Consider the following 10227-nt stretch of genomic DNA (forward strand, 5'->3'; position numbering starts at 1 on the left):
ACATCATGTCAAAGAGCCAAGATATAAACACAGGCTGGATGCAGAATCTTGTAATTAAATAGAACACTATTATATTATGAAAAGGCTGTTGCCAAACAGATGAAAAGCAATTTGGACATTAAATACAAATATTTGTAAAGGGCATATGAAAGAGAAGGAAGAGCTGGGTAACAGGCTGGCAATAATATCAGTAATATTTTGTAGTTAACATCATATTGAAAGTATGGGTGAAATATTTGCTCATTATATAGTGAGCAGCTGCGATATATGGATACTATGATAACTATTTAGACAACAATTAAACAATTCTATTTCAGATGTCTCTTACAAGAAAATGGATATGGTTACTTTTTTTACAAGTGAAAGTTTATGGAATGTCACTTGTGTATGTATACAGTTGGAAAGGCTCCATGGGGGAAGTGATGTTGAGTTAAGAGCTGAGAGATGGTTGATGTGTGTTAAATAGAATAGGATGTCTTGAAGGTGAATGTGTGTGTGCTATTCTCTGAAACAAACTGAATAGAGAGAGCAAACTCAAGAGAGGACCTGCAGCTGTGGGAGCTTCACAGACATCTGTGTGCAAATGTGCACTGTGTATCGGCAAGCATCACATCATCATTAGTGAGGACATCATGACAAGACCTGAACACGTTTCCCATCTGGTCCAGAATGTTAGTGGTTTGTGTGTAGGTGGGGCTGCTGAGGCAGTGTGTAAAACATGAGAGATGAAACAAAGGGCTGGACCAGCGTGCTATTCAAATGCTGTGAGGAGGATTTGTCTAACAGCCAATGTGAAAGAATGCAGGAGAAAGGAGGGAAACCACCCTGAGAAAGACCATGTAGAAAGACCAGTCTCTACCGCCTACAGAAAAGTCATGACCAAAAGGGACTGAGGAAGATGCTGCTGCTATCGAGGTAGTCAACAATGACTTTGGGAATGGTAATTGCAGAAAAGTGGTGACATAGGAAGATGAATTAAGATTAAGGTAAGCAAAAACTAAGAATAGAAAGCTGCTTTGCTCAACTGTCTGAGTGGTCTGTTAATACCAGGCAGAAGAAAGTTGGGTATGATCACAGAAATAATCACACAGGTTTTTGTGTTTGTTTTATGTAATGTTTTCTAAGAAAGAACACGGGAAAAGTTTATATGGTGGAAAGGGAAGGAGTGTTGGGAAAGGAACATTAAAAAGACATAACTATAGTGTCTATGTTCTGACTAAGATAAGATGGGAAGATGGACTCCAGCACATGGGAGGGTAGGGTGTTTACTGGGATACATCATGATTGGAGTCATGTGGGATGAGATCACCACGGGACAGCTGCTGGCAGTGGCAATGAATATGTTACTCAGCAAACATTGCATATTCATATTCTAGATGCTGCACCTAACTCCATCACTGTATTATTGGTGTTGACTCACAACTCTGTAAGTGAGGAAACAGACATAGTCAGGCTAAGTGACTTGCTTAAGGCTTCATCCCTAGTATGTAGCATATAAAACAGAACTGTTGGATGGAAATGTCTATGATCTTATTTATCTGCAACCTATCTGTACCAGGGTGTATTGAATACCACAATGGTCTTTAGAAGTTATCAGCTATGCTTCAGGGAAGCAGCACCTCATGGAAGGGTGAGAACATCTATGCTGTGAGGATGGAGGTCATTGGCCATGGAGTGTGCATATCAGCACACTGAACTGACACACACTGTCAAGTGTCAAATACTTGCAGTGTGGGTGGATCCTAGCATTGGCTTAGGGTTCCTGGCTTCAGTGTATAAAGTGAACAGCACACACAGATTTTCTGACTGAGCTCTCTGTGCTCCAATAATCCACTGGGCACACTAATTGTCACAGTTGGTCTCTAGATCATAGGCAAATGTAGGCAGAATAACAGATTTTAGTCATCTCCACTGCCAAATGCTGATTTATGTGCCTCCCTGGGATGGAGGTTTCTTTGGTCAATAGACTGCATAGTCATCCTATACATCCCTAGCTTACATTTTTGTTTCTTATGCCTCAGGACCTTTGCCTTAATGGGGTTCACAGTGTCCCCAGGCTTTCTACTCCATGAAGCTGTCTGTTTCAAGGATCCACAATGGCCACTAATAACATCAACAATCACAGCAATGTAATCAAAAAATTTAATGTTCTTATACAGAAAAACTAAACGTAAAGAAACAGAATTAGAAAACTGAGAATAAATGACAGCTTTGCTTGTGTGTGTGTGTGTGTGTGTGTGTGTGTGTGTGAGAGAGAGAGAGAGAGAGAGAGAGAGAGAGAGAGAGAGAGAGAGAGAGAGAGAGAGAGAGAGGAGGCAGGGGGAAGTATGTGAGCGAGGGGAATTAATAAACAAGGGGTACTTGCTTCAGTTTCTCATTCAACCTCAATCTTTTCTCTGTAGAGAATCACAATTAAAAGACTATTTCTTAATTTAACAATGCAAATTTATATCTCTGTTAGCAGAACAAGTGTTGAAATCTTCTGCTGAGATGAATGAATGGACAAAAGATTTCTGATCCCCAGCAAGGGAAATGCCAAGAATGGAGCCATAAAAGGAAAGTTCCAAGGAGAGATGGAGACTCATGCCAAGAGACAAACATATTAAAAAGATTTAGAGATATGACTAATTAAAAATTCAAAAGCTTTTTTGTCAAAAGCATCGTAAACAAGCCCAGGGAGCTAAGACAAAGGGCAGGTTTGAGCAGTCTAACTGCAGTTGCTGTGTAGGTGGGAATTTGCTGAGCCATGGTGGCTGTTGACAGATGGAGGTTCTGATCAGTTCAAGGTCATGCACCTAGAACTGGAATAGCCATTGTGAAAGCTCTATATGCACACTCTCACTTTTTAAATTTATTTGGGCTTTATCTATTTCATATATTTCCTAAAGCTCTCTCTCTCTCTCTCTCTCTCTCTCTCTCTCTCTCTCTCTCTCTCTCTCTCTCTCTCTCTCTGTGTGTGTGTGTGTGTGTGTGTGTTCATGAGAGTGCACATCCATACATGGTATGCATGCCTGCAAGTACCTACCAAGGCTGGAAGAGGGTATTGGATCCCCTGGACCTGGAGTTACAGGCGACTCATATTTGCCCAACGAGGGTGCTGGAAATCAAACTCCAGTTCTCTGCAAAAGCAGTGATCACTCTTAACTACTGACCCAGCTCTCCAGCCCCAGTCAATACTTTTATTGATTTTTCATCGCTTATGGAGTGAAGGACAATTCAAAACTTGTCATTTTTAGTGCAGAAATATTTTGGGGTTCAGAGGTACTTTCATTCTTGCTGTGAGTGTTCATTTTTCTATAGTTCTCTTCTATTTCCAGAGGGAAGATTACAATGTCTAAGAATAATTAAATGTGTTTTCCTTTGTCTATTGTTGAAACTGCTTTTTAACAGACACAAGAACTTCAGAACTCTGGTGGGTGTCACAGGAGCATCTGGTGTCTTTGTACAGGGTATGAACAAGAAAGTTCCTATCATTTTATAAAAGGATGTTAAGATGCTAGATTTGTTTCTCACTACCCAAAATGGTGCTTTGAAGTGGTTATTTTCTATTATTTTGAATACACTTCATTTTAGACATTTTTTTATCATTCTTAAAAAAAATTAAGAACATACATAAGATTTTGAGTGGTTGTATTTTCAGCATTTATCCCTTGAAGATTTTTAGAGGGAGTACTGGAGTAAATATATGAGATGTCTTAACGTAAACCATATTTTGCATTTTGGTTTGCTAAAAGTACGATATCTTTGACATACAGTGCCAGTGTGGCAGTTTTTCCTTTGGTCCATACAAAATTCATTTTAACTTCTGAAATGTAGACAGTAATAGGACAAATGGTTCTGGCTCACTAGGTCTGGGAGAGGGTGAAAATTGGAGAATTACACTGATTTCTTCCATGAGACGCACACCAAACTTTGAGGAACATGGGTCTAATGAACCACTTCTTCATACTTAGTATTTTTTTCATAACAAACAAATGAGTAGATCCAATTTTAAGATTTTACTTATTTGGTTTTATTTTAGAAGTCTTTTGTGTTTTTCCTTTTCTGATTTTGCTGGCTTCTTTAAACACCTTGCTATCTTCTAAGATACCATTGTTTGTTAATGTCAAATAAGTTTTTTGTAACTTTAGTGTTTCAAAGTATTAGTAAATTAATAATCCAATCTTGAGGTTTTTGTTTGTCTGAAGCTAAGCTTCCAGTGTCACTGTAGTTATTGGTCTGACAAACATTTCTAATTGAGTTCAAAGAGGAAAGAGTGTGGGCAGACCTTATCACACACGGGTGCTGTAGTGAAATACAGGGCTGGAACTAGATCATGGATTGTGTGTAGAGTAAGCCCCTTACAAACTGTCACATGAGCAGGGCCTTACTGTATATCTACAATAGCATACTGGGGCAGGTATTACCTCTGTCCTCACAATATTTACAACAGCATGCTGAGGCAGGTCCCACCTCAGTCCTCACATTATACACTGCTGAGCCAAGAATAAGGGCCTGGAGGCAGGGCTCTGATCAGGAACCTGGGTCCAGGAAAGTGGCAGCATGAAAAGATGCTTTGGAAGACCAAAGAAAATGTGTGTGCTGAGAGGGACAGGGGCCCTGGCCAGCGGGATGGACTTTCTCTCGGGTGGGATGAAATTACCTGCATTTGAGCCAGATTTTAGTGTATGAGAACTCCAAGAAGAACATGCTAATGAAGAAATGGTCAATTTAGAGACAAGCTAAATTCAAGACACACAGAAGAGAATTATATATACACCAAGGACAACTGCATATAGTTTGCTTTTGTTATTTTGGTGTAAAGCTACTGGAAATCAAACTGAATATTGTAAAAAATTTAAAGCTTAAAAATTTGCAAGTCCCTAAAATACTGAAATTAGGTGCTGGCAATATGGCTTAGTAGGCAAAGACACTTGCCTGCAAATCTAGTGAACTGAGTTTGATTTTCAGAACCCACACTGCAGAAGTAGATAACTGATTCTTGCAAAGTGTCCTTTGAACTGTGATGGGTGTGCATGCATACAACCACAGATACACACACACTAAATAAATGTAAAAATTAAGTTAAAAACAATTTGTCACACTGTGAACACGTTTCCACTTTATATTAGTGGTTTGAGATGTGGTTTGAGATTTGTTCTCTAGACAAGAGAACGAATGCATTTTCATGTCCACTGCATGGCAGCAACAATAACCACTACCATAAGCCTTAGATTTACTTTCAAAGAGGTACACTTGCTCATGGCTCCTGAGGCATATTGAGTCAGCAACACTGAAAGAGAATTCAGGTGATGTGATGATGTGACAAGAGTTGGTAGAGTCAGTAAGGTATAGAATATGTGCAAAGAGATGATTAGAAGATGGAGGGCAGAGTATGCTTGAGTGTGGACAAAGAAATGTGAAACACGAGAAGAGCAAGCGTCATACAGACACAGTATGCTAAGAGAAGGGGATTCTAGAGGCAGAGTTCCATCCCGCACCATGTTCTGCTTTATGTATCTTTTTTTGGGGATTTAGCTCTCCTTCTAATATCATGAGGGCAGGTGTCATTTTACTTTGACAACATTTGATACTGCAGTGACGATGTTGACAGACATTTGATAATTCTTGTTGCTGCTGGCCTTTTCCAATGCTGGTACTATAATAAAGATTGCCTAGCCAATATGTTATAATTACAATGGACAGTTCTTTGTACTTTGCATGGAGTTACTCACTACAGCAATCAGATGACTCAATGTACGTCATTCAGATGAGAGTAGAGGATGTTCTGAAAGTTTTCTGTAAGACCAAGTGCTAAATGGTCTTATTAATAAAAAATCTGGAGCCAGATATTGGGATGAAAACTGAGAGATCAGAGTAGTGGACAAGCCAATCTCACTTTACCAACTCCTCAGCTTCCAGAGGGAGCTACTTCCTGTATATTCACACCTTATATACCTTTCTGTGCCCTGCCATCTTACTTCCTCTCTCTGCCCAGCTTTATCACTTCTTCTTTCTGCCCAGCTCTATCACTCCCTGTCTATCTGTCCGTATCTGCAGACCTCTATGTTTAACTAGCACTGGTATTAAAGGGGTGTGCCACCACTGCCTGACCTCTATATTTAATATAGTGGCTGACTTTTTCCTTTGATCCCCAGATAAGCTTTATTTGGGTACACAGATAGTATATGACCACAGTTTAGTTTTCTGTCCTGAACCCTGCGGAAGCTTTTGATTCACTCAAAAGCTTAAAACTCTGTAGAGGTTAAAATGATTTATCTCATTTATGTAAAAAATATTAAGATTATACTTTTTTGTTACCATTGTTTGTTTATAATTTTTGAGGTTTTAATATAATTGCAGGTTTTCTCCATCCCAAACCCTTCCATATACCACTTCTTGATCTTCTTCAAATTCATGCCCCTTTCTTCACTAATTGTTATTGCATGCATATATGTGTATTTATATGCTTATATTGCATACACATTCCTAAATATAATCTGTTCAGTTTATATAATGTTATTTGTACTTATGTTTTCTAGGCTGACTTCTTACAGTTTGGGGGTGCAAGGGCAGTGTGGACTTGTAGCCAGAAGTTTTTCTTGGGCCCGCCAATCCTCTGCAGTCCCACGGTACACTTATAAAATAATCACTCAGAGGTTTATATTAATTATAACTGCTGGCCATTAGCTCAGGCTTATTACTGACTAGCTCTTATACTTAAATTAACCCATAATTCTTATCTATGTTTATCCATGTGGCTTGATACCTTTTCTCAAAGCCTTGTCATCTTGCTTCCTCTGTGTCTGGCTGGTGACTCAGCCTTCCTCTTCCCAGAATTCTCCTTGTCTGCTTACTCTGCTTATACTTCCTGCTTGGTTCTTGGCTAATCAGCATTTTATTTATCAACCAATCAGAGAACACATATTCACAGCATACAGAACGACATTCCATAGCACTTCCCCTTTTCTGTCTAATCAAAAGGAAGATTTTAACTTTAACATAGTAAAATTAAATATAATAGAACAGTTATCAAGCAATAATTATAGTTACAATATCTAGTCTATTTGTATTTGGGAAAATTAAAGAAAATATTCTATCCTCTATCCTATATTTGTGGGTCTAAAGTTTCATATCTAATTTATCTTTTTTTATAACCAAGGAAAATTATAATTTCAACTATTTAGTCTTAAATTACATCAAAGACCCCAGAAGGATATAATATTACCTAAGTAAACAGGAAGAACATTGTAAGCAACTTCCAAAAATCTAGAATCTGGCTACCTGGACAGTCACTCAAAGTTCATCTGCAATGTTGGGGCATCCATGTTCAGCCTATAGGCCTTGAGTTTTTTAATCTCTTCTCCTCTCCGTGTGTCCTGTAGATTAGCTGGCAGTCTTCTCTGCAAGGCAGGAACCTGAAGAACCATCTAATCTTGCAGAGTTCAGTGGTCACCTTCCTATGGGTTCTACATGTCCATTTTATACAACATACTAGCAGTGGTCCAGGTAATGGCAGTTTCTTGCCCAAATGACTATTTTTGCCAAGACGATAAACTCCATATGGAGTGCCTTTGATGCCCTTCTTTCTCTTTGAAATAAATTGGTGCTGCCAGGAGCAGACATGTCTCATTGTTCAGAAAAGTCCAAGTTAACACATTTTAAATGCCATATTCTCTAGGTCTTTGAAGTGTTTGAAGATGACTTACCTATTTGAAGTATATCCATGTACACCTAGAAAACTTAACTACCATTCTAGTATAAAATGTAAAATGGAGCAGCCGCTGTGCAAAACAGCATGGGGACTTCTCAGATGATTGAGATGATATGGTCCAGAAATTCCATCTCTTGGGATGCAGACACCAAGGCACTGAAAGAAGAGTGGCTGAGGAAATATCTCCCCTTGTGTTCATGGCCACCTTATCCATTACAGGATGTCCAGAGGAGGAGGCAATCCAGATGTTCTCCCATGGGTGAGTAAGCAAGAAGCAGTCTGAGCACACAATGGCATCATCCAGCTTTAAAAGAAAGGGGACTTGTGGCACATGGTAAATCAGGAACCCTGGAGACCATTAAGGTAACCAGTTTTGAATATGACGGCTACTGTGTTACAACACTTAATTCGCACAGGCAGCATCATTGCCATGGACTGTGGTAAGGTTATGGTAGCAGCTGTGCATGAGCCAGCTCTATAAACTAGCTTCAGAATAGAGAGAATGGTCAGGCTGTTATTTGACATTTATTTAAAAATGGTAACCATGGGATAGTTTGCCTTGAACATGTTAGACATATTTTTAATGAATGGGGGAGGGATGCTCTTAATTCAGTTATCCTTAAAGTCCAAAGCATGTATATTATCACTTTCAATGCACTTTTTAAATGATGCACAATGTCCCAAGATGTAGAAAGTCACAAGGCATCATCACATCATCAAAGATAAGATGAACACATTCTTACATCCCAGCTGCTAATCATGAGCTTAAGTATTCAAAATGTGAACTCTTTGGAATGCTTTAATTTAGGCTTCCTGATAAAAAGCCTATTTTTTTACTTGAAATGGAGAACAATTAATTCTACTATAGGCTTCAGTAATGATGGTAATACAGGGACCTGATTATACTTTATAATGATAGCGCTAGTATAATTTTTTAAATGTTTTATTGTATCTATGAAGGGATCATTGTGTGACTTGCATTCCAAAACCCCATTCTCCAAAGAATTATCTGTGGTTGGGCTATTATTGTTAGGTTAAGTTATGTGTTTGAAGTTGATTAATCCCTTTCTTGGGGTGTCTGTCATAACTCATAGTGTTTACAATTAATCCCTTCTGTAATCTGGCCCTGAGTTATTTTTTATGTGAAATCTGAGAATGCATGCATTATTAATTTTCTATATGGAGATACATAATGGTGGGTGATAGAATTGTCATTATCTATGGATTAATTCAAATTTGATAGAATTATCTCCCTCCAGAGATAGATTATGAAAGACTTTTAAAGGAACAGATTTCCATACTAACTTTGAACTTAATCAGCTATTTCATAATTATTCCAGGACTGCTACAAGGAATCCCCTGACTTCTTATTATTCATAGCAGCAAGAAGAAATGTGTGCAACCTTTCTTCATTTTGGGGGGAGCAAAGGTCTCAGAAATTGCCCTTCACATGCTAATATTTCAGAGATCTATTATTCTGTTGCAGTAAAAAGGGAAAGTAACATCCAAAGTTATTGGGGATTTTTCTCTTAGTCTCCAAAGTGTCACTCTTGTTTCTGCATTTCCTTCAGTGCCTCTGTAGTTATTGAGAGAACCTTCACTGGCAGGCTTTCACTAGAGAAAATATTGAACTTTTGCCATTTGGAATGGAAATACAATGAGTTTGCAAAATAAATGGATTCTTTGTTTAATCCCTTTAATTGAAGCTAACAAATTGGACTGCAGGAAAATGTTTGATGAAAATGCAAGGTATTCTGAAAGCTACCTAGGACCATATTTTCTGTTTCATGTTAGAACAACATTTTTTATTTTGTTTTATAGTAGTTCATACATTGAAGATGGTATCCATTAATAATTATATTCTTACACGCAAGATAATACTCTAGTCCCAACTATCAAAGTACATATTGTATTGCGACATGGAGTGGCAACCACATTTGCAAGCAAGACCTAAATTAGAGATATTTTAAACCTTTATAATATCAGGCATGAGATGGTCTGAATGCATGTTCCAAGGACCCATATGTTAGGCCCCATAGGCGTGGGCATGAGGCCCAGTGTAACTTCCCGAGCCTAGTTCGAGTTTGGCGACTTGTCCTTGGAATGACTTCCACATCAGAGTGACTCAGCACTACCCGACCTACAGTCGCTTCTGCCTAGTAACTGCTAAGATGGCATCATCTCGTTGGTCTGCTGTCCTCATCCCTTCACCCGGTCACCCCAACTTATGTAAGTCCACTCCTGATGCTTTGACAAGACTCCGGGCCCAGTGTGCTTCTCTCTGGTGGAATGGGGTCGGGGGAGAGGTTCTGGGCCATAGACACTCACCACCCTGCTCAGCCCCAGGGAGAGACCAGCTGGACTGGTCCTGCCTCTTCCCTACCTGTGGTCAGATCAACAACAATCAGGCTACTTAATCACCTGAGTAGTAGTGGGCAGTACTGGGTCTTTTAGGAAAGAATTAAATCATCAGTGACCTCCCACTATGGGATTAATGCTATATGAGGAAGGTGCACATTCACTTCTCTACATCC

This window comes from Onychomys torridus, chromosome 13 (assembly GCF_903995425.1).
Source record: "Onychomys torridus chromosome 13, mOncTor1.1, whole genome shotgun sequence".
In the NCBI taxonomy this organism is placed as follows: Eukaryota; Metazoa; Chordata; class Mammalia; order Rodentia; family Cricetidae; genus Onychomys; species Onychomys torridus.